At 48.6% G+C, this 27,483-nt stretch overlaps 33 non-coding genes across 33 annotated transcripts; all 33 read right to left on the bottom strand.

The window, feature by feature from the left end:
- Positions 1-1,076: 1,076 nt before the first annotated feature.
- On the bottom strand, positions 1,077-1,150 carry trnan-guu (transfer RNA asparagine (anticodon GUU)). The gene has a single exon. It is a non-coding gene; the product is annotated as a tRNA-Asn (tRNA).
- Positions 1,151-1,276: 126 nt separating this feature from the next.
- On the bottom strand, positions 1,277-1,349 carry trnak-cuu (transfer RNA lysine (anticodon CUU)). Its single transcript has one exon. It is a non-coding gene; the product is annotated as a tRNA-Lys (tRNA).
- Positions 1,350-3,035: 1,686 nt separating this feature from the next.
- On the bottom strand, positions 3,036-3,109 carry trnan-guu (transfer RNA asparagine (anticodon GUU)). The gene has a single exon. It is a non-coding gene; the product is annotated as a tRNA-Asn (tRNA).
- A 126-nt stretch (positions 3,110-3,235) lies between these two features.
- On the bottom strand, positions 3,236-3,308 carry trnak-cuu (transfer RNA lysine (anticodon CUU)). The gene has a single exon. It is a non-coding gene; the product is annotated as a tRNA-Lys (tRNA).
- A 1,686-nt stretch (positions 3,309-4,994) lies between these two features.
- trnan-guu (transfer RNA asparagine (anticodon GUU)) lies at positions 4,995-5,068 on the bottom strand. Its single transcript has one exon. It is a non-coding gene; the product is annotated as a tRNA-Asn (tRNA).
- Positions 5,069-5,195: 127 nt separating this feature from the next.
- Positions 5,196-5,268, bottom strand: trnak-cuu (transfer RNA lysine (anticodon CUU)). The gene has a single exon. It is a non-coding gene; the product is annotated as a tRNA-Lys (tRNA).
- Positions 5,269-6,624: 1,356 nt separating this feature from the next.
- On the bottom strand, positions 6,625-6,698 carry trnan-guu (transfer RNA asparagine (anticodon GUU)). The gene has a single exon. It is a non-coding gene; the product is annotated as a tRNA-Asn (tRNA).
- Positions 6,699-6,824: 126 nt separating this feature from the next.
- trnak-cuu (transfer RNA lysine (anticodon CUU)) lies at positions 6,825-6,897 on the bottom strand. Its single transcript has one exon. It is a non-coding gene; the product is annotated as a tRNA-Lys (tRNA).
- Positions 6,898-8,583: 1,686 nt separating this feature from the next.
- On the bottom strand, positions 8,584-8,657 carry trnan-guu (transfer RNA asparagine (anticodon GUU)). Its single transcript has one exon. It is a non-coding gene; the product is annotated as a tRNA-Asn (tRNA).
- A 125-nt stretch (positions 8,658-8,782) lies between these two features.
- trnak-cuu (transfer RNA lysine (anticodon CUU)) lies at positions 8,783-8,855 on the bottom strand. The gene has a single exon. It is a non-coding gene; the product is annotated as a tRNA-Lys (tRNA).
- A 1,266-nt stretch (positions 8,856-10,121) lies between these two features.
- Positions 10,122-10,195, bottom strand: trnan-guu (transfer RNA asparagine (anticodon GUU)). The gene has a single exon. It is a non-coding gene; the product is annotated as a tRNA-Asn (tRNA).
- A 126-nt stretch (positions 10,196-10,321) lies between these two features.
- Positions 10,322-10,394, bottom strand: trnak-cuu (transfer RNA lysine (anticodon CUU)). The gene has a single exon. It is a non-coding gene; the product is annotated as a tRNA-Lys (tRNA).
- A 1,124-nt stretch (positions 10,395-11,518) lies between these two features.
- trnan-guu (transfer RNA asparagine (anticodon GUU)) lies at positions 11,519-11,592 on the bottom strand. The gene has a single exon. It is a non-coding gene; the product is annotated as a tRNA-Asn (tRNA).
- A 126-nt stretch (positions 11,593-11,718) lies between these two features.
- trnak-cuu (transfer RNA lysine (anticodon CUU)) lies at positions 11,719-11,791 on the bottom strand. The gene has a single exon. It is a non-coding gene; the product is annotated as a tRNA-Lys (tRNA).
- A 1,124-nt stretch (positions 11,792-12,915) lies between these two features.
- Positions 12,916-12,989, bottom strand: trnan-guu (transfer RNA asparagine (anticodon GUU)). The gene has a single exon. It is a non-coding gene; the product is annotated as a tRNA-Asn (tRNA).
- Positions 12,990-13,115: 126 nt separating this feature from the next.
- trnak-cuu (transfer RNA lysine (anticodon CUU)) lies at positions 13,116-13,188 on the bottom strand. Its single transcript has one exon. It is a non-coding gene; the product is annotated as a tRNA-Lys (tRNA).
- Positions 13,189-14,241: 1,053 nt separating this feature from the next.
- Positions 14,242-14,315, bottom strand: trnan-guu (transfer RNA asparagine (anticodon GUU)). Its single transcript has one exon. It is a non-coding gene; the product is annotated as a tRNA-Asn (tRNA).
- Positions 14,316-14,441: 126 nt separating this feature from the next.
- On the bottom strand, positions 14,442-14,514 carry trnak-cuu (transfer RNA lysine (anticodon CUU)). Its single transcript has one exon. It is a non-coding gene; the product is annotated as a tRNA-Lys (tRNA).
- A 794-nt stretch (positions 14,515-15,308) lies between these two features.
- On the bottom strand, positions 15,309-15,382 carry trnan-guu (transfer RNA asparagine (anticodon GUU)). The gene has a single exon. It is a non-coding gene; the product is annotated as a tRNA-Asn (tRNA).
- Positions 15,383-15,508: 126 nt separating this feature from the next.
- On the bottom strand, positions 15,509-15,581 carry trnak-cuu (transfer RNA lysine (anticodon CUU)). Its single transcript has one exon. It is a non-coding gene; the product is annotated as a tRNA-Lys (tRNA).
- A 1,207-nt stretch (positions 15,582-16,788) lies between these two features.
- On the bottom strand, positions 16,789-16,862 carry trnan-guu (transfer RNA asparagine (anticodon GUU)). Its single transcript has one exon. It is a non-coding gene; the product is annotated as a tRNA-Asn (tRNA).
- A 126-nt stretch (positions 16,863-16,988) lies between these two features.
- On the bottom strand, positions 16,989-17,061 carry trnak-cuu (transfer RNA lysine (anticodon CUU)). Its single transcript has one exon. It is a non-coding gene; the product is annotated as a tRNA-Lys (tRNA).
- Positions 17,062-19,960: 2,899 nt separating this feature from the next.
- trnan-guu (transfer RNA asparagine (anticodon GUU)) lies at positions 19,961-20,034 on the bottom strand. Its single transcript has one exon. It is a non-coding gene; the product is annotated as a tRNA-Asn (tRNA).
- A 126-nt stretch (positions 20,035-20,160) lies between these two features.
- trnak-cuu (transfer RNA lysine (anticodon CUU)) lies at positions 20,161-20,233 on the bottom strand. The gene has a single exon. It is a non-coding gene; the product is annotated as a tRNA-Lys (tRNA).
- A 1,188-nt stretch (positions 20,234-21,421) lies between these two features.
- On the bottom strand, positions 21,422-21,495 carry trnan-guu (transfer RNA asparagine (anticodon GUU)). The gene has a single exon. It is a non-coding gene; the product is annotated as a tRNA-Asn (tRNA).
- Positions 21,496-21,621: 126 nt separating this feature from the next.
- trnak-cuu (transfer RNA lysine (anticodon CUU)) lies at positions 21,622-21,696 on the bottom strand. Its single transcript has one exon. It is a non-coding gene; the product is annotated as a tRNA-Lys (tRNA).
- A 1,209-nt stretch (positions 21,697-22,905) lies between these two features.
- trnan-guu (transfer RNA asparagine (anticodon GUU)) lies at positions 22,906-22,979 on the bottom strand. The gene has a single exon. It is a non-coding gene; the product is annotated as a tRNA-Asn (tRNA).
- A 126-nt stretch (positions 22,980-23,105) lies between these two features.
- Positions 23,106-23,178, bottom strand: trnak-cuu (transfer RNA lysine (anticodon CUU)). The gene has a single exon. It is a non-coding gene; the product is annotated as a tRNA-Lys (tRNA).
- A 1,209-nt stretch (positions 23,179-24,387) lies between these two features.
- trnan-guu (transfer RNA asparagine (anticodon GUU)) lies at positions 24,388-24,461 on the bottom strand. Its single transcript has one exon. It is a non-coding gene; the product is annotated as a tRNA-Asn (tRNA).
- Positions 24,462-24,587: 126 nt separating this feature from the next.
- Positions 24,588-24,660, bottom strand: trnak-cuu (transfer RNA lysine (anticodon CUU)). Its single transcript has one exon. It is a non-coding gene; the product is annotated as a tRNA-Lys (tRNA).
- Positions 24,661-25,869: 1,209 nt separating this feature from the next.
- On the bottom strand, positions 25,870-25,943 carry trnan-guu (transfer RNA asparagine (anticodon GUU)). Its single transcript has one exon. It is a non-coding gene; the product is annotated as a tRNA-Asn (tRNA).
- A 126-nt stretch (positions 25,944-26,069) lies between these two features.
- On the bottom strand, positions 26,070-26,142 carry trnak-cuu (transfer RNA lysine (anticodon CUU)). The gene has a single exon. It is a non-coding gene; the product is annotated as a tRNA-Lys (tRNA).
- A 1,207-nt stretch (positions 26,143-27,349) lies between these two features.
- trnan-guu (transfer RNA asparagine (anticodon GUU)) lies at positions 27,350-27,423 on the bottom strand. Its single transcript has one exon. It is a non-coding gene; the product is annotated as a tRNA-Asn (tRNA).
- Between the last annotated feature and the right edge of the window lie 60 nt (positions 27,424-27,483).

Below are 27,483 nucleotides of genomic sequence, written 5' to 3'. Positions count from 1 at the left end.
CTTCTCCAAATATCCAAAGGCAAAAGTGAGTCATACAACAAAGAGTTGGAGGGACACAACCTCCAAACGGAAGCAAAAACGCTAGCACATATAGGCCTATGCCGAATCGATTGACCTGATGCCTGAGAGCCTGATAGGTTACAAGTTACCGGTGCCCTCTTTATGAGAACGAGATCCACGTTCGATCAATGTCGGAAGTTATTACGGATGCTCGATGGTGTTTTAAAAGGAGTTTTGAGCAGGACCTCTCTGGAACACAGGCCTCCACCACCCGGAACGAAACATGAGCATTCCATCCACGCGCCACAGCAAACATAAGCTGATGTAAACTTTCACAACACCCGCTGTCTTCTCTGAACACAAAGCAACTGACCAAGCTGTAAACGCTAAAAGGGGCCAAGAAACGTCGTGTCATGCGTCCGAAATGACACGGATGTGTTAGTGGACACGTGTGCTAAATTCTGCAGCTGTGTTGGTGGTTGCATGGCCGGACGTCAACGAAAAACACCATTCGTCCCCCCGTTTCGGTCTGTCGAGTGAGAGAGCGGTTACCGAAGGCAACCTTCTCCAAATATCCAAAGGCAAAAGTGAGTCATACAACAAAGAGTTGGAGGGACACAACCTCCAAACGGAAGCAAAAACGCTAGCACATATAGGCCTATGCAGAATCGATTGACCTCCTACCTGAGAGCCTGATAGGTTACAAGTTACCGGTGCCCTCCTTATGAGAACAAAATCCACGTTCGATCAATGTCGGAAGTTATTACGGATGCTCGATGGTGTTTTAAAAGGAGTTTTGAGCAGGACCTCTCTGGAACACAGGCCTCCACCACCAGGAACAAAACATGAGTATTCCATCCACGCGCCACAGCAAACATAAGCTGATGTAAACTTTCACAACACCCGCTGTCTTCTCTGGACACAAAGCAACGGAACAAGCTGTAAACGCTAAAAGGGGCCAAGAAACGTCGTGTCATGCGTCCGAAATGACACGGATGTGTTAGTGGACACACGTGTGCTAAATTCTGCAGCTGTGTTGGTGGTTGCATGGCCGGACGTCAACGAAAAACACCTTTCGTCCCTGGGTGGGCTCGAACCACCAACCTTTCGGTTAACAGCCAAACGCGTTGTCCGATTGCGCCACAGAGACCTACGGCCAGGCAGTCCATGGGTCAACTTATAAAAAAAAGCAGAAATGGACTTTTCCGGCAATGGTGGACTTGCTTTCCACGCTGGAAACCGAGACCCCGTTGGGAAGAGAGAGGGCTAATAGATGCGCCCAACGTGGTGCTCGAACCCACGACCCTGATATTAAGAGTCTCATGCTCTACCGACTGAGCTAGCCGGGCAACTGCGATGACCTGCTTCGGGCTGGTCGCGGCCATTATCTGCGCCTAAATTGCGCCCGTGAAAGGGAGCCTCACATTTCGCACAGGCTTGGCATAGCCTCTTGCGGGTAAAGTCAGGGTTAAGCCTAGAGGTAGGCTTAGAGTGTACTTTGTTTGTTTGAGCCATATCTGTTGTTGGGGGATACAATTTGACCCAGTAGAGCAGGCCAATAATATGCACAACCCGGAGCTAAAGTTCCGTTTCGGTCTGTCGAGTGAGAGAGCGGTTACCGAAGGCAACCTTCTACAAATATCCAAAGGCAAAAGTGAGTCATACAACAAAGAGTTGGAGGGACACAACCTCCAAACGGAAGCAAAAACGCTAGCACATATAATCCTATGCCGAATCGATTGACCTGATGCTTGAGAGCCTGATAGGTTACAAGTTACCGGTACCCTCTTTATGAGAACGAAATCCACGTTCGATCAATGTCGGAAGTTATTACGGATGCTCGATGGTGTTTTAAAAGGAGTTTTGAGTAGGACCTCTCTGGAACACAGGCCTCCACCACCCGGAACAAAACATGAGCATTCCATCCACGCGCCACAGCAAACATAAGCTGATGTAAACTTTCACAACACCCGCGTTCTTCTCTGAACACAAAGCAACTGACCAAGCTGTAAACGCTAAAAGGGGCCAAGCAACGTCGTGTCATGCGTCCGAAATGACACGGATGTGTTAGTGGACACGTGTGCTAAATTCTGCAGCTGTGTTGGTGGTTGCATGGCCGGACGTCAACGAAAAACACCATTCGTCCCCCCGTTTCGGTCTGTCGAGTGAGAGAGCGGTTACCGAAGGCAACCTTCTCCAAATATCCAAAGGCAAAAGTGAGTCATACAACAAAGAGTTGGAGGGACACAACCTCCAAACGGAAGCAAAAACGCTAGCACATATAATCCTATGCCGAATCGATTGACCTGATGCCTGAGAGCCTGATAGGTTACAAGTTACCGGTGCCCTCTTTATGAGAACGAAATCCACGTTCGATCAATGTCGGAAGTTATTACGGATGCTCGATGGTGTTTTAAAAGGAGTTTTGAGCAGGACCTATCTGGAACACAGGCCTCCACCACCCGGAACAAAACATGAGCATTCCATCCACGCGCCACAGCAAACATAAGCTGATGTAAACTTTCACAACACCCGCTGTCTTCTTTGAACACAAAGCAACTGACCAAGCTGTAAACGCTAAAAGGGCCAAGAAACGTCGTTTCATGCGTCCGAAATGACACGGATGTGTTAGTGGACACACGTGTGCTAAATTCTGCAGCTGTGTTGGTGGTTGCATGGCAGGACGTCAACGAAAAACACCATTCGTCCCCCCGTTTTGGTCTGTCGAGTGAGAGAGCGGTTACCGAAGGCAAACTTCTGCAAATATCCAAAGATAAAAGTGAGTCATACAACAAAGAGTTGGAGGGACACAACCTCCAACCGGAATCAAAAACGCTAGTACATATAGGCAAACATAAGCTGATGTAAACTTTCACAACACCCGCTGTCTTCTCTGAACACAAAGCAACTGACCAAGCTGTAAACGCTAAAAGGGGCCAAGAAACGTCGTGTCATGCGTCCGAAATGAGAACGTGTGCTAAATTCTGCAGCTGTGTTGGTGGTTGCATGGCCGGACGTCAACGAAAAACACCATTCGTCCCTGGGTGGGCTCGAACCACCAACCTTTCGGTTAACAGCCGAACGCGCTGTCCGATTGCGCCACAGAGACCTACGGCCAGCCAGTCCATGGGTCAGCTTATAAAAAAAAACAGACCTGGACTTTTCCGGCAATGGTGGACTCGCTTTCCACGCTGGAAACCGAGACCCCGATGGGAAGAGAGAGGGCTAATAGATGCGCCCAACGTGGGGCTCGAACCCACGACCTTGAGATTAAGAGGTTCATGCTCTACCGACTGAGCTAGCCGGGCAACTGCGATGACCTGCTTCGGGCTGGTGGCGGCCATTATCTGCGCCTAAATTGCGCCCGTGAAAGGGAGCCTCACATTTCGCACAGGCTTGGCATAGCCTCTTGCGGGTAAAGTCAGGGTTAAGCCTACAGGTAGGCTTAGAGTGTACTTTGTTTGTTTGAGCCATATCTGTTGTTGGGGGATACAATTTGACCCAGTAGAGCAGGCCAATAATATGCACAACCCGGAGCTAAAGTTCCGTTTCGGTCTGTCGAGTGAGAGAGCGGTTACCGAAGGCAACCTTCTCCAAATATCCAAAGGCAAAAGTGAGTCATACAACAAAGAGTTGGAGGGACACAACCTCCAAACGGAAGCAAAAACGCTAGCACATATAATCCTATGCCGAATCGATTGACCTGATGCCTGAGAGCCTGATAGGTTACAAGTTACCGGTGCCCTCTTTATGAGAACGAGATCCACGTTCGATCAATGTCGGAAGTTATTACGGATGCTCGATGGTGTTTTAAAAGGAGTTTTGAGCAGGACCTCTCTGGAACACAGGCCTCCACCACCCGGAACGAAACATGAGCATTCCATCCACGCGCCACAGCAAACATAAGCTGATGTAAACTTTCACAACACCCGCTGTCTTCTCTGAACACAAAGCAACTGACCAAGCTGTAAACGCTAAAAGGGGCCAAGAAACGTCGTGTCATGTGTCCGAAATGACACGGATGTGTTAGTGGACACGTGTGCTAAATTCTGCAGCTGTGTTGGTGGTTGCATGGCCGGACGTCAACGAAAAACACCATTCGTCCCCCCGTTTCGGTCTGTCGAGTGAGAGAGCGGTTACCGAAGGCAACCTTCTCCAAATATCCAAAGGCAAAAGTGAGTCATACAACAAAGAGTTGGAGGGACACAACCTCCAAACGGAAGCAAAAACGCTAGCACATATAATCCTATGCCGAATCGATTGACCTGATGCCTGAGAGCCTGATAGGTTACAAGTTACCGGTGCCCTCTTTATGAGAACGAAATCCACGTTCGATCAATGTCGGAAGTTATTACGGATGCTCGATGGTGTTTTAAAAGGAGTTTTGAGCAGGACCTATCTGGAACACAGGCCTCCACCACCCGGAACAAAACATGAGCATTCCATCCACGCGCCACAGCAAACATAAGCTGATGTAAACTTTCACAACACCCGCTGTCTTCTTTGAACACAAAGCAACTGACCAAGCTGTAAACGCTAAAAGGGCCAAGAAACGTCGTTTCATGCGTCCGAAATGACACGGATGTGTTAGTGGACACACGTGTGCTAAATTCTGCAGCTGTGTTGGTGGTTGCATGGCAGGACGTCAACGAAAAACACCATTCGTCCCCCCGTTTTGGTCTGTCGAGTGAGAGAGCGGTTACCGAAGGCAAACTTCTGCAAATATCCAAAGATAAAAGTGAGTCATACAACAAAGAGTTGGAGGGACACAACCTCCAACCGGAATCAAAAACGCTAGTACATATAGGCAAACATAAGCTGATGTAAACTTTCACAACACCCGCTGTCTTCTCTGAACACAAAGCAACTGACCAAGCTGTAAACGCTAAAAGGGGCCAAGAAACGTCGTGTCATGCGTCCGAAATGAGAACGTGTGCTAAATTCTGCAGCTGTGTTGGTGGTTGCATGGCCGGACGTCAACGAAAAACACCATTCGTCCCTGGGTGGGCTCGAACCACCAACCTTTCGGTTAACAGCCGAACGCGCTGTCCGATTGCGCCACAGAGACCTACGGCCAGCCAGTCCATGGGTCAGCTTATAAAAAAAAAGCAGACCTGGACTTTTCCGGCAATGGTGGACTCGCTTTCCACGCTGGAAACCGAGACCCCGATGGGAAGAGAGAGGGCTAATAGATGCGCCCAACGTGGGGCTCGAACCCACGACCTTGAGATTAAGAGGTTCATGCTCTACCGACTGAGCTAGCCGGGCAACTGCGATGACCTGCTTCGGGCTGGTGGCGGCCATTATCTGCGCCTAAATTGCGCCCGTGAAAGGGAGCCTCACATTTCGCACAGGCTTGGCATAGCCTCTTGCGGGTAAAGTCAGGGTTAAGCCTACAGGTAGGCTTAGAGTGTACTTTGTTTGTTTGAGCCATATCTGTTGTTGGGGGATACAATTTGACCCAGTAGAGCAGGCCAATAATATGCACAACCCGGAGCTAAAGTTCCGTTTCGGTCTGTCGAGTGAGAGAGCGGTTACCGAAGGCAACCTTCTCCAAATATCCAAAGGCAAAAGTGAGTCATACAACAAAGAGTTGGAGGGACACAACCTCCAAACGGAAGCAAAAACGCTAGCACATATAATCCTATGCCGAATCGATTGACCTGATGCCTGAGAGCCTGATAGGTTACAAGTTACCGGTGCCCTCTTTATGAGAACGAGATCCACGTTCGATCAATGTCGGAAGTTATTACGGATGCTCGATGGTGTTTTAAAAGGAGTTTTGAGCAGGACCTCTCTGGAACACAGGCCTCCACCACCCGGAACGAAACATGAGCATTCCATCCACGCGCCACAGCAAACATAAGCTGATGTAAACTTTCACAACACCCGCTGTCTTCTCTGAACACAAAGCAACTGACCAAGCTGTAAACGCTAAAAGGGGCCAAGAAACGTCGTGTCATGTGTCCGAAATGACACGGATGTGTTAGTGGACACGTGTGCTAAATTCTGCAGCTGTGTTGGTGGTTGCATGGCCGGACGTCAACGAAAAACACCATTCGTCCCCCCGTTTCGGTCTGTCGAGTGAGAGAGCGGTTACCGAAGGCAACCTTCTCCAAATATCCAAAGGCAAAAGTGAGTCATACAACAAAGAGTTGGAGGGACACAACCTCCAAACGGAAGCAAAAACGCTAGCACATATAGGCCTATGCAGAATCGATTGACCTCCTACCTGAGAGCCTGATAGGTTACAAGTTACCGGTGCCCTCCTTATGAGAACAAAATCCACGTTCGATCAATGTCGGAAGTTATTACGGATGCTCGATGGTGTTTTAAAAGGAGTTTTGAGCAGGACCTCTCTGGAACACAGGCCTCCACCACCAGGAACAAAACATGAGTATTCCATCCACGCGCCACAGCAAACATAAGCTGATGTAAACTTTCACAACACCCGCTGTCTTCTCTGGACACAAAGCAACGGAACAAGCTGTAAACGCTAAAAGGGCCCAAGAAACGTCGTGTCATGCGTCCGAAATGACACGGATGTGTTAGTGGACACACGTGTGCTAAATTCTGCAGCTGTGTTGGTGGTTGCATGGCCGGACGTCAACGAAAAACACCTTTCGTCCCTGGGTGGGCTCGAACCACCAACCTTTCGGTTAACAGCCAAACGCGTTGTCCGATTGCGCCACAGAGACCTACGGCCAGGCAGTCCATGGGTCAACTTATAAAAAAAAGCAGAAATGGACTTTTCCGGCAATGGTGGACTTGCTTTCCACGCTGGAAACCGAGACCCCGTTGGGAAGAGAGAGGGCTAATAGATGCGCCCAACGTGGTGCTCGAACCCACGACCCTGATATTAAGAGTCTCATGCTCTACCGACTGAGCTAGCCGGGCAACTGCGATGACCTGCTTCGGGCTGGTCGCGGCCATTATCTGCGCCTAAATTGCGCCCGTGAAAGGGAGCCTCACATTTCGCACAGGCTTGGCATAGCCTCTTGCGGGTAAAGTCAGGGTTAAGCCTAGAGGTAGGCTTAGAGTGTACTTTGTTTGTTTGAGCCATATCTGTTGTTGGGGGATACAATTTGACCCAGTAGAGCAGGCCAATAATATGCACAACCCGGAGCTAAAGTTCCGTTTCGGTCTGTCGAGTGAGAGAGCGGTTACCGAAGGCAACCTTCTACAAATATCCAAAGGCAAAAGTGAGTCATACAACAAAGAGTTGGAGGGACACAACCTCCAAACGGAAGCAAAAACGCTAGCACATATAATCCTATGCCGAATCGATTGACCTGATGCTTGAGAGCCTGATAGGTTACAAGTTACCGGTACCCTCTTTATGAGAACGAAATCCACGTTCGATCAATGTCGGAAGTTATTACGGATGCTCGATGGTGTTTTAAAAGGAGTTTTGAGTAGGACCTCTCTGGAACACAGGCCTCCACCACCCGGAACAAAACATGAGCATTCCATCCACGCGCCACAGCAAACATAAGCTGATGTAAACTTTCACAACACCCGCGTTCTTCTCTGAACACAAAGCAACTGACCAAGCTGTAAACGCTAAAAGGGGCCAAGCAACGTCGTGTCATGCGTCCGAAATGACACGGATGTGTTAGTGGACACGTGTGCTAAATTCTGCAGCTGTGTTGGTGGTTGCATGGCCGGACGTCAACGAAAAACACCATTCGTCCCCCCGTTTCGGTCTGTCGAGTGAGAGAGCGGTTACCGAAGGCAACCTTCTCCAAATATCCAAAGGCAAAAGTGAGTCATACAACAAAGAGTTGGAGGGACACAACCTCCAAACGGAAGCAAAAACGCTAGCACATATAATCCTATGCCGAATCGATTGACCTGATTCCTGAGAGCCTGATAGGTTACAAGTTACCGGTGCCCTCTTTATGAGAACGAAATCCACGTTCGATCAATGTCGGAAGTTATTACGGATGCTCGATGGTGTTTTAAAAGGAGTTTTGAGCAGGACCTATCTGGAACACAGGCCTCCACCACCCGGAACAAAACATGAGCATTCCATCCACGCGCCACAGCAAACATAAGCTGATGTAAACTTTCACAACACCCGCTGTCTTCTTTGAACACAAAGCAACTGACCAAGCTGTAAACGCTAAAAGGGCCAAGAAACGTCGTTTCATGCGTCCGAAATGACACGGATGTGTTAGTGGACACACGTGTGCTAAATTCTGCAGCTGTGTTGGTGGTTGCATGGCAGGACGTCAACGAAAAACACCATTCGTCCCCCCGTTTCGGTCTGTCGAGTGAGAGAGCGGTTACCGAAGGCAAACTTCTGCAAATATTCAAAGATAAAAGTGAGTCATACAACAAAGAGTTGGAGGGACACAACCTCCAACCGGAATCAAAAACGCTAGTACATATAGGCAAACATAAGCTGATGTAAACTTTCACAACACCCGCTGTCTTCTCTGAACACAAAGCAACTGACCAAGCTGTAAACGCTAAAAGGGGCCAAGAAACGTCGTGTCATGCGTCCGAAATGAGAACGTGTGCTAAATTCTGCAGCTGTGTTGGTGGTTACATGGCCGGACGTCAACGAAAAACACCATTCGTCCCTGGGTGGGCTCGAACCACCAACCTTTCGGTTAACAGCCGAACGCGCTGTCCAATTGCGCCACAGAGACCTACGGCCAGCCAGTCCATGGGTCAGCATATAAAAAAAGCAGACCTGGACATTTCCGGCAATGGTGGACTCGCTTTCCACGCTGGAAACCGAGACCCCGTTGGGAAGAGAGAGGGCTAATAGATGCGCCCAACGTGGGGCTCGAACCCACGACCCTGAGATTAAGAGTCTCATGCTCTACCGACTGAGCTAGCCGGGCAACTGCGGTGACCTGCTTCGGGCTGGTCGCGGCCATTATCTGCGCCTAAATTGCGCCTGTGAAAGGGAGCCTCACATTTCGCACAGGCTTGGCATAGCCTCTTGCGGGTAAAGTCAGGGTTAAGCCTAGAGGTAGGCTTAGAGTGTACTTTGTTTGTTTGAGCCATATCTGTTGTTGGGGGATACAATTTGACCCAGTAGAGCAGGCCAATAATATGCACAACCCGGAGCTAAAGTTCCGTTTCGGTCTGTCGAGTGAGAGAGCGGTTACCGAAGGCAACCTTCTCCAAATATCCAAAGGCAAAAGTGAGTCATACAACAAAGAGTTGGAGGGACACAACCTCCAAACGGAAGCAAAAACGCTAGCACATATAATCCTATGCCGAATCGATTGACCTCATGCCTGAGAGCCTGATAGGTTACAATTTACCGGTGCCCTCTTTATGAGAACGAAATCCACGTTCGATCAATGTCGGAAGTTATTACGGATGCTCAATGTTGTTTTAAAAGGAGTTTTGAGCAGGACCTCTCTGGAACACAGGCCTCCACCACCCGGAACAAAACATGAGCATTCCATCCACGCGCCACAGCAAACATAAGCTGATGTAAACTTTAACAACACCCGCTGTCTTCTTTGAACACAAAGCAACTGACCAAGGTGTGTTGGTGGTTGCATGGCAGGACGTCAACGAAAAACACCATTCGTCCCCCCGTTTCGGTCTGTCGAGTGAGAGAGCGGTTACCGAAGGCAAACTTCTCCTAATATCCAAAGATAAAAGTGAGTCTTACAACAAAGAGTTGGAGGGACACAACCTCCAACCGGAATCAAAAACGCTAGTACATATAGGCCTATGCCGAATCGATTGACCTCATGCCTGAGAGCCTGATAGGTTACAAGTTACCGGTGCCCTCCTTATGAGAACAAAATCCACGTTCGATCAATGTCGGAAGTTATTACGGATGCTCGATGGTGTTTTAAAAGGAGTTTTGAGCAGGACCTCTATGGAACACAGGCCTCCACCACCAGGAACAAAACATGAGTATTCCATCCACGCGCCACAGCAAACATAAGCTGATGTAAACTTTCACAACACCCGCTGTCTTCTTTGAACACAAAGCAACTGACCAAGCTGTAAACGCTAAAAGGGGCCAAGAAACGTCGTGTCATGCGTCCGAAATGACACGGATGTGTTAGTGGACACACGTGTGCTAAATTCTGCAGCTGTGTTGGTGGTTGCATGGCCGGACGTCAACGAAAAACACCATTCGTCCCTGGGTGGACTCGAACCACCAACCTTTCGGTTAACAGCCAAACGCGTTGTCCGATTGCGCCACAGAGACCTACGGCCAGCCTGTCCATGGGTCAGCTTATAAAAAAAAACAGACCTGGACTTTTCCGGCAATGGTGGACTCGCTTTCCACGCTGGAAACCGAGACGCCGTTGGGAAGAGAGAGGGCTAATAGATGCGCCCAACGTGGTGCTCGAACCCACGACCCTGAGATTAAGAGTCTCATGCTCTACCGACTGAGCTAGCCGGGCAACTGCGGTGACCTGCTTCGAGCTGGTCGAGGCCATTATCTGCGCCTAAATTGCGCCCGTGAAAGGGAGCCTCACATTTCGCACAGGCTTGGCATAGCCTCTTGTGGGTAAAGTCAGGGTTAAGCCTAGAGGTAGGCTTAGAGTGTACTTTGTTTGTTTGAGCCATATCTGTTGTTGGGGGATACAATTTGACCCAGTAGAGCAGGCCAATAATATGCACAACCCGGAGCTAAAGTTCCGTTTCGGTCTGTCGAGTGAGAGAGCGGTTACCGAAGGCAACCTTCTCCAAATATCCAAAGGCAAAAGTGAGTCATACAACAAAGAGTTGGAGGGACACAACCTCCAAACGGAAGCAAAAACGCTAGCACATTTAATCCTATGCCGAATCGATTGACCTGATGCCTGAGAGCCTGATAGGTTACAAGTTACCGGTGCCCTCTTTATGAGAACGAAATCCACGTTCGATCAATGTCGGAAGTTATTACGGATGCTCGATGGTGTTTTAAAAGGAGTTTTGAGCAGGACCTCTCTGGAACACAGGCCTCCACCACCCGGAACAAAACATGAGCATTCCATCCACGCGCCACAGCAAACATAAGCTGATGTAAACTTTCACAACACCCGCTGTCTTCTTTGAACACAAAGCAACTGACCAAGCTGTAAACGCTAAAAGGGCCAAGAAACGTCGTTTCATGCGTCCGAAATGACACGGATGTGTTAGTGGACACACGTGTGCTAAATTCTGCAGCTGTGTTGGTGGTTGCATGGCAGGACGTCAACGAAAAACACCATTCGTCCCCCCGTTTCGGTCTGTCGAGTGAGAGAGCGTTTACCGAAGGCAAACTTCTGCAAATATCCAAAGATAAAAGTGAGTCATACAACAAAGAGTTGGAGGGACACAACCTCCAACCGGAATCAAAAACGCTAGTACATATAGGCAAACATAAGCTGATGTAAACTTTCACAACACCCGCTGTCTTCTCTGAACACAAAGCAACTGACCAAGCTGTAAACGCTAAAAGGGGCCAAGAAACGTCGTGTCATGCGTCCGAAATGAGAACGTGTGCTAAATTCTGCAGCTGTGTTGGTGGTTGCATGGCCGGACGTCAACGAAAAACACCATTCGTCCCTGGGTGGGCTCGAACCACCAACCTTTCGGTTAACAGCCGAACGCGCTGTCCGATTGCGCCACAGAGACCTACGGCCAGCCAGTCCATGGGTCAGCTTATAAAAAAAAGCAGACCTGGACTTTTCCGGCAATGGTGGACTCGCTTTCCACGCTGGAAACCGAGACCCCGTTGGGAAGAGAGAGGGCTAATAGATGCGCCCAATGTGGGGCTCGAACCCACGACCCTGAGATTAAGAGTCTCATGCTCTACCGACTGAGCTAGCCGGGCAACTGTGGTGACCTGCTTCGGGCTGGTCGCGGCCATTATCTGCGCCTAAATTGCGCCCGTGAAAGGGAGCCTCACATTTCGCACAGGCTTGGCATAGCCTCTTGCGGGTAAAGTCAGGGTTAAGCCTAGAGGTAGGCTTAGAGTGTACTTTGTTTGTTTGAGCCATATCTGTTGTTGGGGGATACAATTTGACCCAGTAGAGCAGGCCAATAATATGCACAACCTGGAGCTAAAGTTCCGTTTCGGTCTGTCGAGTGAGAGAGCGGTTACCGAAGGCAACCTTCTCCAAATATCCAAAGGCAAAAGTGAGTCATACAACAAAGAGTTGGAGGGACACAACCTCCAAACGGAAGCAAAAACGCTAGCACATATAATCCTATGCCGAATCGATTGACCTCATGCCTGAGAGCCTGATAGGTTACAATTTACCGGTGCCCTCTTTATGAGAACGAAATCCACGTTCGATCAATGTCGGAAGTTATTACGGATGCTCAATGTTGTTTTAAAAGGAGTTTTGAGCAGGACCTCTCTGGAACACAGGCCTCCACCACCCGGAACAAAACATGAGCATTCCATCCACGCGCCACAGCAAACATAAGCTGATGTAAACTTTCACAACACCCGCTGTCTTCTCTGAACACAAAGCAACTGACCAAGCTGTAAACGCTAAAAGGGCCAAGAAACGTTGTTTCATGCGTCCGAAATGACACGGATGTGTTAGTGGACACACGTGTGCTAAATTCTGCAGCTGTGTTGGTGGTTGCATGGCAGGACGTCAACGAAAAACACCATTCGTCCCCCCGTTTCGGTCTGTCGAGTGAGAGAGCGTTTACCGAAGGCAAACTTCTGCAAATATCCAAAGATAAAAGTGAGTCATACAACAAAGAGTTGGAGGGACACAACCTCCAACCGGAATCAAAAACGCTAGTACATATAGGCAAACATAAGCTGATGTAAACTTTCACAACACCCGCTGTCTTCTCTGAACACAAAGCAACTGACCAAGCTGTAAACGCTAAAAGGGGCCAAGAAACGTCGTGTCATGCGTCCGAAATGAGAACGTGTGCTAAATTCTGCAGCTGTGTTGGTGGTTGCATGGCCGGACGTCAACGAAAAACACCATTCGTCCCTGGGTGGGCTCGAACCACCAACCTTTCGGTTAACAGCCGAACGCGCTGTCCGATTGCGCCACAGAGACCTACGGCCAGCCAGTCCATGGGTCAGCTTATAAAAAAAAGCAGACCTGGACTTTTCCGGCAATGGTGGACTCGCTTTCCACGCTGGAAACCGAGACCCCGTTGGGAAGAGAGAGGGCTAATAGATGCGCCCAATGTGGGGCTCGAACCCACGACCCTGAGACTAAGAGTCTCATGCTCTACCGACTGAGCTAGCCGGGCAACTAAGGTGACCTGCTTCGGGCTGGTCGCGGCCATTATCTGCGCCTAAATTGCGCCCGTGAAAGGGAGCCTCACATTTCGCACAGGCTTGGCATAGCCTCTTGCGGGTAAAGTCAGGGTTAAGCCTAGAGGTAGGCTTAGAGTGTACTTTGTTTGTTTGAGCCATATCTGTTGTTGGGGGATACAATTTGACCCAGTAGAGCAGGCCAATAATATGCACAACCCGGAGCTAAAGTTCCGTTTCGGTCTGTCGAGTGAGAGAGCGGTTACCGAAGGCAACCTTCTCCAAATATCCAAAGGCAAACTTTCACAACACCCGCTGTCTTCTTTGAACACAAAGCAACTGACCAAGCTGTAAACGCTAAAAGGGCCAAGAAACGTCGTTTCATGCGTCCGAAATGACACGGATGTGTTAGTGGACACACGTGTGCTAAATTCTGCAGCTGTATTGGTGGTTGCATGGCAGGACGTCAACGAAAAACACCATTCGTCCCCCCTGTTTCGGTCTGTCGAGTGAGAGAGCGGTTACCGAAGGCAAACTTCTCCAAATATCCAAAGATAAAAGTGAGTCATACAACAAAGAGTTGGAGGGACACAACCTCCAACCGGAATCAAAAACGCTAGTACATATAGGCCTATGCCGAATCGATTGACCTCATGCCTGAGAGCCTGATAGGTTACAAGTTACCGGTGCCCTCCTTATGAGAACAAAATCCACGTTCGATCAATGTCGGAAGTTATCACGGATGCTCGATGGTGTTTTAAAAGGAGTTTTGAGCAGGACCTCTCTGGAACACAGGCCTCCACCACCAGGAACAAAACATGAGTATTCCATCCACGCGCCACAGCAAACATAAGCTGATGTAAACTTTCACAACACCCGCTGTCTTCTCTGAACACAAAGCAACTGACCAAGCTGTAAACGCTAAAAGGGGCCAAGAAACGTCGTGTCATGCGTCCGAAATGACACGGATGTGTTAGTGGACACACGTGTGCTAAATTCTGCAGCTGTGTTGGTGGTTGCATGGCCGGACGTCAACGAAAAACACCATTCGTCCCTGGGTGGGCTCGAACCACCAACCTTTCGGTTAACAGCCGAACGCGCTGTCCGATTGCACCACAGAGACCTACGGCCAGCCGGTCCATGGGTCAGCTTATAAAAAAAAGCAGACCTGGACTTTTCCGGCAATGGTGGACTCGCTTTCCACGCTGGAAAACGAGACCCCGTTGGGAAGAGAGAGGGCTAATAGATGCGCCCAACGTGGGGCTCGAACCCACGACCCTGAGATTAAGAGTCTCATGCTCTACCGACTGAGCTAGCCGGGCAACTAAGGTGACCTGCTTCGGGCTGGTCGCGGCCATTATCTGTGCCTAAATTGCGCCCGTGAAAGGGAGCCTCACATTTCGCACAGGCTTGGCATAGCCTCTTGCGGGTAAAGTCAGGGTTAAGCCTAGAGGTAGGCTTAGAGTGTACTTTGTTTGTTTGAGCCATATCTGTTGTTGGGGGATACAAATTGACCCAGTAGAGCAGGCCAATAATATGCACAACCCGGAGCTAAAGTTCCATTTCGGTCTGTCGAGTGAGAGAGCGGTTACCGAAGGCAACCTTCTCCAAATATCCAAAGATAAAAGTGAGTCATACAACAAAGAGTTGGAGGGACACAACCTCCAACCGGAATCAAAAACGCTAGTACATATAGGCCTATGCCGAATCGATTGACCTCATGCCTGAGAGCCTGATAGGTTACAAGTTACCGGTGCCCTCCTTATGAGAACAAAATCCACGTTCGATCAATGTCGGAAGTTATGACGGATGCTCGATGGTGTTTTAAAAGGAGTTTTGAGCAGGACCTCTCTGGAACACAGGCCTCCACCACCAGGAACAAAACATGAGTATTCCATCCACGCGCCACAGCAAACATAAGCTGATGTAAACTTTCACAACACCCGCTGTCTTCTCTGAACACAAAGCAACTGACCAAGCTGTAAACGCTAAAAGGGGCCAAGAAACGTCGTGTCATGCGTCCGAAATGACACGGAAGTGTTAGTGGACACACGTGTGCTAAATTCTGCAGCTGTGTTGGTGGTTGCATGGCCGGACGTCAACGAAAAACACCATTCGTCCCTGGGTGGGCTCGAACCACCAACCTTTCGGTTAACAGCCGAACGCGCTGTCTGATTGCGCCACAGAGACCTACGGCCAGCCAGTCCATGGGTCAGTTTATAAAAAAAAGCAGACCTGGACTTTTCCGGCAATGGTGGACTCGCTTTCCACGCTGGAAACCGAGACCCCGTTGGGAAGAGAGAGGGCTAATAGATGCGCCCAACGTGGGGCTCGAACCCACGACCCTGAGATTAAGAGTCTCATGCTCTACCGACTGAGCTAGCCGGGCAACTAAGGTGACCTGCTTCGGGCTGGTCGCGGCCATTATCTGTGCCTAAATTGCGCCTGTGAAAGGGAGCCTCACATTTCGCACAGTTCCGTTTCGGTCTGTCGAGTGAGAGAGCGGTTACCGAAGGCAACCTTCTCCAAATATCCAAAGGCAAAAGTGAGTCATACAACAAAGAGTTGGAGGGACACAACCTCCAAACGGAAGCAAAAACGCTAGCACATATAATCCTATGCCGAATCGATTGACCTGATGCCTGAGAGCCTGATAGGTTACAAGTTACCGGTGCCCTCTTTATGAGAACGAATCCACGTTCGATCAATGTCGGAAGTTAAGACGGATGCTCGATGGTGTTTTAAAAGGAGTTTTGAGCAGGACCTCTCTGGAACACAGGCCTCCACAACCCGGAACAAAACATGAGCATTCCATCCACGCGCCACAGCAAACATAAGCTGATGTAAACTTTCACAACACCCGCTGTCTTCTTTGAACACAAAGCAACTGACCAAGCTGTAAACGCTAAAAGGGCCAAGAAACGTCGTTTCATGCGTCCGAAATGACACGGATGTGTTAGTGGACACACGTGTGCTAAATTCTGCAGCTGTGTTGGTGGTTGCATGGCAGGACGTCAACGAAAAACACCATTCGTCCCCCCGTTTCGGTCTGTCGAGTGAGAGAGCGGTTACCGAAGGCAAACTTCTCCAAATATCCAAAGATAAAAGTGAGTCATACAACAAAGAGTTGGAGGGACACAACCTCCAACCGGAATCAAAAACGCTAGTACATATAGGCCTATGCCGAATCGATTGACCTCATGCCTGAGAGCCTGATAGGTTACAAGTTACCGGTGCCCTCCTTATGAGAACAAAATCCACGTTCGATCAATGTCGGAAGTTATTACGGATGCTCGATGGTGTTTTAAAAGGAGTTTTGAGCAGGACCTCTCTGGAACACAGGCCTCCACCACCAGGAACAAAACATGAGTATTCCATCCACGCGCCACAGCAAACATAAGCTGATGTAAACTTTCACAACACCCGCTGTCTTCTCTGAACACAAAGCAACTGACCAAGCTGTAAACGCTAAAAGGGGCCAAGAAACGTCGTGTCATGCGTCCGAAATGACACGGATGTGTTAGTGGACACACGTGTGCTAAATTCTGCAGCTGTGTTGGTGGTTGCATGGCCGGACGTCAACGAAAAACACCATTCGTCCCTGGGTGGGCTCGAACCACCAACCTTTCGGTTAACAGCCGAACGCGCTGTCCGATTGCGCCACAGAGACCTACGGCCAGCCAGTCCATGGGTCAGTTTATAAAAAAAAGCAGACCTGGACTTTTCCGGCAATGGTGGACTCGCTTTCCACGCTGGAAACCGAGACCCCGTTGGGAAGAGAGAGGGCTAATAGATGCGCCCAACGTGGGGCACGAACCCACGACCCTGAGATTAAGAGTCTCATGCTCTACCGACTGAGCTAGCCGGGCAACTAAGGTGACCTGCTTCGGGCTGGTCGCGGCCATTATCTGTGCCTAAATTGCGCCTGTGAAAGGGAGCCTCACATTTCGCACAGTTCCGTTTCGGTCTGTCGAGTGAGAGAGCGGTTACCGAAGGCAACCTTCTCCAAATATCCAAAGGCAAAAGTGAGTCATACAACAAAGAGTTGGAGGGACACAACCTCCAAACGGAAGCAAAAACGCTAGCACATATAATCCTATGCCGAATCGATTGACCTGATGCCTGAGAGCCTGATAGGTTACAAGTTACCGGTGCCCTCTTTATGAGAACGAATCCACGTTCGATCAATGTCGGAAGTTAAGACGGATGCTCGATGGTGTTTTAACCTGTTAACCGTTTCCAGAGCGTCGGCGCACTGAAGCGTTTTTTTTTTTATTTAGTTCAAATATACTATCAGATTTAATGTTATACCTTGACAAACTATACATCATTAAAAAGATATAATACTCAAGATTCAGTATTTGACCACTATTGTATTCTGAGAAACTTATAGTGACAGTTATGTCTTAATTTATGTCAGGAGTTATGAAATGAAAAAATGAGTCGATACCTTTAATATGAATTATGAGCGTCAGCTGGTCCATTCATAAAAAACACTCCAAGCTGTCGTCATGACAGCGATTCGCAAAACATCGTCCCTCAGGGCTTTAGCTCCAAAATGTGCAGACTTGGAGAAATATTGATATATTCTCATAGATTCACATCATATTTCTATAGACAGGAATAATATTTGTTGAATTTATACCCAAATGCGTCGATGTAATCATTATGATCGCTTCTTACTGAGATGTGCTGTGTTTTCAATTCATACCAATAGCCTGAGGGCGCTATATGCACAATAACAGTCCATATATGGATCACGAAGAAGACCCATAGTCATGTGACATTCCAGGACGTCACTGATACAGAAAGTAGCTGACAGAGATCGCTGTAACATGCAGATAAAGATGTTTTGAAGACAATAAACATGATTGCAATGATATTTGAGTTACCTGTGTTCTTCAAGCCATGCCAGGTATTTCATAATAATAGATTATATTTATAATGTAATGCTAATCGATATAGATTTCATCATCGTGCAGAACACTATAAATAATACATTTTCTGTCAGATTTTTTTTTATCTGAAGCCAAATTAGATCACAGAAGATTATTTAAAACACTCGACTTGCGTTATAAAGTAAGTTTGGAGCACAAACATGGTTTTAATCTCATAAATGGTCGTGTATTGATGGTGTGCTAAGCTAACATGCTAGCTAGCCCAGGTGCACCTGCCACCAGCAGTCATTGTTTTATGATTTTTTTCTAAATAGGAATGCTTACTGAAATGTTTCAGTGCATTTGATACCAGTTTCAAATATTTAGTGAGAACTTTGATAAAAGAAATTAGGGTTTGAAACCCTATGAATAGCCTGTGAATAGCCAGTCGTTAGTAGCTATAATGCAGACAAAAGAAATGCATATTTAAAACCATAACCAGTCTGGAGAGGTGTAAATGTGTGCAGGGAGAGACTGACTCTGAATGGGGCTCGTTTGCACCACAAAATAATAGAGACAATAGACTGATTAGATGACTCAGAAGATGACTAAACATCAGTTTGCATTTTAGAGTCTAATCAAAATAAAGTAATTTGACATGATCTTGAAAAACATTTAACTAAATACAGAGTTTTAGACTTATCATTTTCAGATTTTAAATATAAAATGGTCACACATATGGCTTTAGCTGCAGTGCATTTCTAGATTCCTCCAGGGCCAACTTCAATTTTATTTTTATGAAGATGTTTCATAAAAGTAAATTTCTAATAACTTTACAAAACTTTGAAGCTATTTAAACATTTTTTTTTCATTATGACAATAATTATTTCTACATTTACAATAAACTACTAGGTGTCAGCTTTCAAATGAGATCATACTTGTGCTTTTAGTGCAAAGGGTTCATGAACTGTATCTGTTTAAGTTTGGGTATGCCATTTCTGGGGATTTTTCAAAAGTGGCCTTGAAGGTTAACAGGTTAAAAGGAGTTTTGAGCAGGACCTCTCTGGAACACAGGCCTCCACCACCCGGAACAAAACATGAGCATTCCATCCACGCGCCACAGCAAACATAAGCTGATGTAAACTTTCACAACACCCGCTGTCTTCTTTGAACACAAAGCAACTGACCAAGCTGTAAACGCTAAAAGGGCCAAGAAACGTCGTTTCATGCGTCCGAAATGACACGGATGTGTTAGTGGACACACGTGTGCTAAATTCTGCAGCTGTGCGGGTGGTTGCATGGCAGGACGTCAACGAAAAACACCATTCGTCCCCCCGTTTCGGTCTGTCGAGTGAGAGAGCGGTTACCGAAGGCAAACTTCTCCAAATATCCAAAGATAAAAGTGAGTTATACAACAAAGAGTTGGAGGGACACAACCTCCAACCGGAATCAAAAACGCTAGTACATATAGGCCTATGCCGAATCGATTGACCTCATGCCTGAGAGCCTGATAGGTTACAAGTTGCCGGTGCCCTCCTTATGAGAACAAAATCCACGTTCGATCAATGTCGGAAGTTATTACGGATGCTCGATGGTGTTTTAAAAGGAGTTTTGAGCAGGACCTCTCTGGAACACAGGCCTCCACCACCAGGAACAAAACATGAGTATTCCATCCACGCGCCACAGCAAACATAAGCTGATGTAAACTTTCACAACACCCGCTGTCTTCTCTGAACACAAAGCAACTGACCAAGCTGTAAACGCTAAAAGGGGCCAAGAAACGTCGTGTCATGAGTCCGAAATGACACGGATGTGTTAGTGGACACACGTGTGCTAAATTCTGCAGCTGTGTTGGTGGTTGCATGGCCGGACGTCAACGAAAAACACCATTCGTCCCTGGGTGGGCTCGAACCACCAACCTTTCGGTTAACAGCCGAACGCGCTGTCCGATTGCACCACAGAGACCTACGGCCAGCCAGTCCATGGGTCAGCTTATAAAAAAAAGCAGACCTGGACTTTTCCGGCAATGGTGGACTCGCTTTCCACGCTGGAAAACGAGACCCCGTTGGGAAGAGAGAGGGCTAATAGATGCGCCCAACGTGGGGCTCGAACCCACGACCCTGAGATTAAGAGTCTCATGCTCTACCGACTGAGCTAGCCGGGCAACTAAGGTGACCTTCTTCGGGCTGGTCGCGGCCATTATCTGTGCCTAAATTGCGCCCGTGAAAGGGAGCCTCACATTTCGCACAGTTCCGTTTCGGTCTGTCGAGTGAGAGAGCGGTTACCGAAGGCAACCTTCTCCAAATATCCAAAGGCAAAAGTGAGTCATACAACAAAGAGTTGGAGGGACACAACCTCCAAACGGAAGCAAAAACGCTAGCACATATAATCCTATGCCGAATCGATTGACCTGATGCCTGAGAGCCTGATAGGTTACAAGTTACCGGTGCCCTCTTTATGAGAACGAAATCCACGTTCGATCAATGTCGGAAGTTATGACGGATGCTCGATGGTGTTTTAAAAGGAGTTTTGAGCAGGACCTCTCTGGAACACAGGCCTCCACCACCCGGAACAAAACATGAGCATTCCATCCACGCGCCACAGCAAACATAAGCTGATGTAAACTTTCACAACACCCGCTGTCTTCTTTGAACACAAAGCAACTGACCAAGCTGTAAACGCTAAAAGGGCCAAGAAATGACACGGATGTGTTAGTGGACACACGTGTGCTAAATTCTGCAGCTGTGTTGGTGGTTGCATGGCAGGACGTCAACGAAAAACACCATTCGTCCCCCCTGTTTCGGTCTGTCGAGTGAGAGAGCGGTTACCGAAGGCAAACTTCTCCAAATATCCAAAGATAAAAGTGAGTCATACAACAAAGAGTTGGAGGGACACAACCTCCAACCGGAATCAAAAACGCTAGTACATATAGGCCTATGCCGAATCGATTGACCTCATGCCTGAGAGCCTGATAGGTTACAAGTTACCGGTGCCCTCCTTATGAGAACAAAATCCACGTTCGATCAATGTCGGAAGTTATTACGGATGCTCGATGGTGTTTTAAAAGGAGTTTTGAGCAGGACGACTCTGGAACACAGGCCTCCACCACCAGGAACAAAACATGAGTATTCCATCCACGCGCCACAGCAAACATAAGCTGATGTAAACTTTCACAACACCCGCTGTCTTCTCTGGACACAAAGCAACTGACCAAGCTGTAAACGCTAAAAGGGGCCAAGAAACATCGTGTCATGCGTCCGAAATGACACGGATGTGTTAGTGGACACACGTGTGCTAAATTCTGCAGCTGTGTTGGTGGTTGCATGGCCGGACGTCAACGAAAAACACCATTCGTCCCTGGGTGGGCTCGAACCACCAACCTTTCGGTTAACAGCCGAACGCGCTGTCCGATTGCGCCACAGAGACCTACGGCCAGCCAGTCCATGGGTCAGCTTATAAAAAAAAGCAGACCTGGACTTTTCCGGCAATGGTGGACTCGCTTTCCACGCTGGAAACCGAGACCCCGTTGGGAAGAGAGAGGGCTAATAGATGCGCCCAACGTGGGGCTCGAACCCACGACCCTGAGATTAAGAGTCTCATGCTCTACCGACTGAGCTAGCATGGGGCAAATAAGGGGACCTGCTTCGGGCTGGTCGTGCCCATTATCTGTGCCTAAATTGCGCCCGTGAAAGGGAGCCTCACATTTCGCACAGTTCCGTTTCGGTCTGTCGAGTGAGAGAGCGGTTACCGAAGGCAACCTTCTCCAAATATCCAAAGGCAAAAGTGAGTCATACAACAAAGAGTTGGAGGGACACAACCTCCAAACGGAAGCAAAAACGCTAGCACATATAATCCTATGCCGAATCGATTGACCTGATGCCTGAGAGCCTGATAGGTTACAAGTTACCGGTGCCCTCTTTATGAGAACGAAATCCACCTTCGATCAATGTCGGAAGTTATGACGGATGCTCGATGGTGTTTTAAAAGGAGTTTTGAGCAGGACCTCTCTGGAACACAGGCCTCCACCACCCGGAACAAAACATGAGCATTCCATCCACGCGCCACAGCAAACATAAGCTGATGTAAACTTTCACAACACCCGCTGTCTTCTTTGAACACAAAGCAACTGACCAAGCTGTAAACGCTAAAAGGGCCAAGAAACGTCGTTTCATGCGTCCGAAATGACACGGATGTGTTAGTGGACACACGTGTGCTAAATTCTGCAGCTGTGTTGGTGGTTGCATGGCAGGACGTCAACGAAAAACACCATTCGTCCCCCCTGTTTCGGTCTGTCGAGTGAGAGAGCGGTTACCGAAGGCAAACTTCTCCAAATATCCAAAGATAAAAGTGAGTCATACAACAAAGAGTTGGAGGGACACAACCTCCAACCGGAATCAAAAACGCTAGTACATATAGGCCTATGCCGAATCGATTGACCTCATGCCTGAGAGCCTGATAGGTTACAAGTTACCGGTGCCCTCCTTATGAGAACAAAATCCACGTTCGATCAATGTCGGAAGTTATTACGGATGCTCGATGGTGTTTTAAAAGGAGTTTTGAGCAGGACGACTCTGGAACACAGGCCTCCACCACCAGGAACAAAACATGAGTATTCCATCCACGCGCCACAGCAAACATAAGCTGATGTAAACTTTCACAACACCCGCTGTCTTCTCTGGACACAAAGCAACTGACCAAGCTGTAAACGCTAAAAGGGGCCAAGAAACATCGTGTCATGCGTCCGAAATGACACGGATGTGTTAGTGGACACACGTGTGCTAAATTCTGCAGCTGTGTTGGTGGTTGCATGGCCGGACGTCAACGAAAAACACCATTCGTCCCTGGGTGGGCTCGAACCACCAACCTTTCGGTTAACAGCCGAACGCGCTGTCCGATTGCGCCACAGAGACCTACGGCCAGCCAGTCCATGGGTCAGCTTATAAAAAAAAGCAGACCTGGACTTTTCCGGCAATGGTGGACTCGCTTTCCACGCCGGAAACCGAGACCCCGTTGGGAAGAGAGAGGGCTAATAGATGCGCCCAACGTGGGGCTCGAACCCACGACCCTGAGATTAAGAGTCTCATGCTCTACCGACTGAGCTAGCCGGGCAACTAAGGTGACCTGCTTCGGGCTGGTCGCGGCCATTATCTGTGCCTAAATTGCGCCCGTGAAAGGGAGCCTCACATTTCGCACAGTTCCGTTTCGGTCTGTCGAGTGAGAGAGCGGTTACCGAAGGCAACCTTCTCCAAATATCCAAAGGCAAAAGTGAGTCATACAACAAAGAGTTGGAGGGACACAACCTCCAAACGGAAGCAAAAACGCTAGCACATATAATCCTATGCCGAATCGATTGACCTGATGCCTGAGAGCCTGATAGGTTACAAGTTACCGGTGCCCTCTTTATGAGAACGAAATCCACGTTCGATCAATGTCGGAAGTTATGACGGATGCTCGATGGTGTTTTAAAAGGAGTTTTGAGCAGGACCTCTCTGGAACACAGGCCTCCACCACCCGGAACAAAACATGAGCATTCCATCCACGCGCCACAGCAAACATAAGCTGATGTAAACTTTCACAACACCCGCTGTCTTCTTTGAACACAAAGCAACTGACCAAGCTGTAAACGCTAAAAGGGCCAAGAAACGTCGTTTCATGCGTCCGAAATGACACGGATGTGTTAGTGGACACACGTGTGCTAAATTCTGCAGCTGTGTTGGTGGTTGCATGGCAGGACGTCAACGAAAAACACCATTCGTCCCCCCTGTTTCGGTCTGTCGAGTGAGAGAGCGGTTACCGAAGGCAAACTTCTCCAAATATCCAAAGATAAAAGTGAGTCATACAACAAAGAGTTGGAGGGACACAACCTCCAACCGGAATCAAAAACGCTAGTACATATAGGCCTATGCCGAATCGATTGACCTCATGCCTGAGAGCCTGATAGGTTACAAGTTACCGGTGCCCTCCTTATGAGAACAAAATCCACGTTCGATCAATGTCGGAAGTTATTACGGATGCTCGATGGTGTTTTAAAAGGAGTTTTGAGCAGGACGACTCTGGAACACAGGCCTCCACCACCAGGAACAAAACATGAGTATTCCATCCACGCGCCACAGCAAACATAAGCTGATGTAAACTTTCACAACACCCGCTGTCTTCTCTGGACACAAAGCAACTGACCAAGCTGTAAACGCTAAAAGGGGCCAAGAAACATCGTGTCATGCGTCCGAAATGACACGGATGTGTTAGTGGACACACGTGTGCTAAATTCTGCAGCTGTGTTGGTGGTTGCATGGCCGGACGTCAACGAAAAACACCATTCGTCCCTGGGTGGGCTCGAACCACCAACCTTTCGGTTAACAGCCGAACGCGCTGTCCGATTGCGCCACAGAGACCTACGGCCAGCCAGTCCATGGGTCAGCTTATAAAAAAAAGCAGACCTGGACTTTTCCGGCAATGGTGGACTCGCTTTCCACGCCGGAAACCGAGACCCCGTTGGGAAGAGAGAGGGCTAATAGATGCGCCCAACGTGGGGCTCGAACCCACGACCCTGAGATTAAGAGTCTCATGCTCTACCGACTGAGCTAGCCGGGCAACTAAGGTGACCTGCTTCGGGCTGGTCGCGGCCATTATCTGTGCCTAAATTGCGCCCGTGAAAGGGAGCCTCACATTTCGCACAGTTCCGTTTCGGTCTGTCGAGTGAGAGAGCGGTTACCGAAGGCAACCTTCTCCAAATATCCAAAGGCAAAAGTGAGTCATACAACAAAGAGTTGGAGGGACACAACCTCCAAACGGAAGCAAAAACGCTAGCACATATAATCCTATGCCGAATCGATTGACCTGATGCCTGAGAGCCTGATAGGTTACAAGTTACCGGTGCCCTCTTTATGAGAACGAAATCCACGTTCGATCAATGTCGGAAGTTATGACGGATGCTCGATGGTGTTTTAAAAGGAGTTTTGAGCAGGACCTCTCTGGAACACAGGCCTCCACCACCCGGAACAAAACATGAGCATTCCATCCACGCGCCACAGCAAACATAAGCTGATGTAAACTTTCACAACACCCGCTGTCTTCTTTGAACACAAAGCAACTGACCAAGCTGTAAACGCTAAAAGGGCCAAGAAACGTCGTTTCATGCGTCCGAAATGACACGGATGTGTTAGTGGACACACGTGTGCTAAATTCTGCAGCTGTGTTGGTGGTTGCATGGCAGGACGTCAACGAAAAACACCATTCGTCCCCCCTGTTTCGGTCTGTCGAGTGAGAGAGCGGTTACCGAAGGCAAACTTCTCCAAATATCCAAAGATAAAAGTGAGTCATACAACAAAGAGTTGGAGGGACACAACCTCCAACCGGAATCAAAAACGCTAGTACATATAGGCCTATGCCGAATCGATTGACCTCATGCCTGAGAGCCTGATAGGTTACAAGTTACCGGTGCCCTCCTTATGAGAACAAAATCCACGTTCGATCAATGTCGGAAGTTATTACGGATGCTCGATGGTGTTTTAAAAGGAGTTTTGAGCAGGACGACTCTGGAACACAGGCCTCCACCACCAGGAACAAAACATGAGTATTCCATCCACGCGCCACAGCAAACATAAGCTGATGTAAACTTTCACAACACCCGCTGTCTTCTCTGGACACAAAGCAACTGACCAAGCTGTAAACGCTAAAAGGGGCCAAGAAACATCGTGTCATGCGTCCGAAATGACACGGATGTGTTAGTGGACACACGTGTGCTAAATTCTGCAGCTGTGTTGGTGGTTGCATGGCCGGACGTCAACGAAAAACACCATTCGTCCCTGGGTGGGCTCGAACCACCAACCTTTCGGTTAACAGCCGAACGCGCTGTCCGATTGCGCCACAGAGACCTACGGCCAGCCAGTCCATGGGTCAGCTTATAAAAAAAAGCAGACCTGGACTTTTCCGGCAATGGTGGACTCACTTTCCACGCTGGAAACCGAGACCCCGTTGGGAAGAGAGAGGGCTAATAGATGCGCCCAACGTGGGGCTCGAACCCACGACCCGGAGATTAAGAGTCTCATGCTCTACCGACTGAGCTAGCCGGGCAACTAAGGTGACCTGCTTCGGGCTGGTCGCGGCCATTATCTGTGCCTAAATTGCGCCCGTGAAAGGGAGCCTCACATTTCGCACAGTTCCGTTTCGGTCTGTCGAGTGAGAGAGCGGTTACCGAAGGCAACCTTCTCCAAATATCCAAAGGCAAAAGTGAGTCATACAACAAAGAGTTGGAGGGACACAACCTCCAAACGGAAGCAAAAACGCTAGCACATATAATCCTATGCCGAATCGATTGACCTGATGCCTGAGAGCCTGATAGGTTACAAGTTACCGGTGCCCTCTTTATGAGAACGAATCCACGTTCGATCAATGTCGGAAGTTAAGACGGATGCTCGATGGTGTTTTAAAAGGAGTTTTGAGCAGGACCTCTCTGGAACACAGGCCTCCACCACCCGGAACAAAACATGAGCATTCCATCCACGCGCCACAGCAAACATAAGCTGATGTAAACTTTCACAACACCCGCTGTCTTCTTTGAACACAAAGCAACTGACCAAGCTGTAAACGCTAAAAGGGCCAAGAAACGTCGTTTCATGCGTCCGAAATGACACGGATGTGTTAGTGGACACACGTGTGCTAAATTCTGCAGCTGTGTTGGTGGTTGCATGGCAGGACGTCAACGAAAAACACCATTCGTCCCCCCGTTTCGGTCTGTCGAGTGAGAGAGCGGTTACCGAAGGCAAACTTCTCCAAATATCCAAAGATAAAAGTGAGTCATACAACAAAGAGTTGGAGGGACACAACCTCCAACCGGAATCAAAAACGCTAGTACATATAGGCCTATGCCGAATCGATTGACCTCATGCCTGAGAGCCTGATAGGTTACAAGTTACCGGTGCCCTCCTTATGAGAACGAAATCCACGTTCGATCAATGTCGGAAGTTATTACGGATGCTCGATGGTGTTTTAAAAGGAGTTTTGAGCAGGACCTCTCTGGAACACAGGCCTCCACCACCAGGAACAAAACATGAGTATTCCATCCACGCGCCACAGCAAACATAAGCTGATGTAAACTTTCACAACACCCGCTGTCTTCTCTGAACACAAAGCAACTGACCAAGCTGTAAACGCTAAAAGGGGCCAAGAAACGTCGTGTCATGCGTCCGAAATGACACGGATGTGTTAGTGGACACACGTGTGCTAAATTCTGCAGCTGTGTTGGTGGTTGCATGGCCGGACGTCAACGAAAAACACCATTCGTCCCTGGGTGGGCTCGAACCACCAACCTTTCGGTTAACAGCCGAACGCGCTGTCCAATTGCGCCACAGAGACCTACGGACAGCAAGTCCATGGGTCAGCTTATAAAAAAAAGCAGACCTGGACTTTTCCGGC

This window comes from Siphateles boraxobius, unplaced genomic scaffold, assembly GCF_051911475.1.
Source record: "Siphateles boraxobius isolate OS27281-9 unplaced genomic scaffold, OSU_SipBor_1 61, whole genome shotgun sequence".
NCBI classification, from domain to species: domain Eukaryota; kingdom Metazoa; phylum Chordata; class Actinopteri; order Cypriniformes; family Leuciscidae; genus Siphateles; species Siphateles boraxobius.
Note: the sequence above shows the minus strand (reverse complement) of the source record. Positions and strands in the feature narration are given on the sequence as shown.